General features: G+C 46.6%; 1 long non-coding RNA gene across 1 annotated transcript; it reads left to right on the top strand.

Moving 5' to 3' along the window:
- Positions 1 to 107: 107 nt before the first annotated feature.
- LOC107735429 (uncharacterized) lies at positions 108 to 782 on the top strand. The gene is made up of 3 exons (XR_001639406.1): positions 108 to 264; positions 371 to 534; positions 617 to 782. It is a non-coding gene; the product is annotated as an uncharacterized LOC107735429 (long non-coding RNA).
- The last annotated feature ends 6 nt before the right edge of the window (positions 783 to 788 follow it).

The raw sequence follows: 788 nt of genomic DNA, 5'->3' as shown, positions 1-788 counted from the left end.
AGAGACCTCTGCAAAAAAAAATAAAAAATTAAGCTGCTGAATCAGTGTTTCGAAAAATTTGGTGAAATAGTTCAAAAGTATGCATTCCTGAGTTTTTGAGTCATTTACTTTTGTGCATCAAAATGAGAACAGTCCTAAACTACACATGCCTCTTGCCTGTGTATTTGTAAACTTTCACAGGTGGAGACAGCTCGTCTACAACAACAGGCAGCGCCTCTCCGGTTCCCAACAGTTATGAGTCTGTAGAGGGCGGCGGTTATTCGGGTACATCATTACAATCCTCACTAAGACATCTCCATGCCAGATCTACTCTTGAATGATTTGCCAACACACATTCATCTGGGCGGGCTTTCTCTCTTTCTTCAATCAGATCTTGCAGCTCCTCCAAATAGTGTTCCTGCCAAACAAGCTCCACCCTTCGGATACAATTATCCAACCATACATCCTGCTTACCAACAAAACCCCACCCCCAGACCAGACTCCTCCCCCTCTCACGGAGGGTACAACCCACCAGGATACCAGCCGTACTCGCAGGTATTGACACTAGTTTGTGATTCAGAAAGTCTGTGTCATTTAGGCAGAGGTTTATAAAATGGCTGTGTTTGTGTTTTTGTAGCCTTTCCCGTCTCTGTCTGAGCTGTCATCAGCGTTAGGAGGCCTCGGCGGCGTTTCTGAACCGGAGTCTGAAACCTTGAGACCCGTGAATCTACTCCAGGAGAGAAACATCCTTCCTCCCAAACACACACCTCCACCTGAGCCCAACCTGAGCAACGACCTGCGCAAGGTCA

Source organism: Sinocyclocheilus rhinocerous, unplaced genomic scaffold (assembly GCF_001515625.1).
Source record: "Sinocyclocheilus rhinocerous isolate Xijiao unplaced genomic scaffold, SAMN03320098_v1.1 C36052724, whole genome shotgun sequence".
NCBI classification, from domain to species: domain Eukaryota; kingdom Metazoa; phylum Chordata; class Actinopteri; order Cypriniformes; family Cyprinidae; genus Sinocyclocheilus; species Sinocyclocheilus rhinocerous.
Note: the sequence above shows the minus strand (reverse complement) of the source record. Positions and strands in the feature narration are given on the sequence as shown.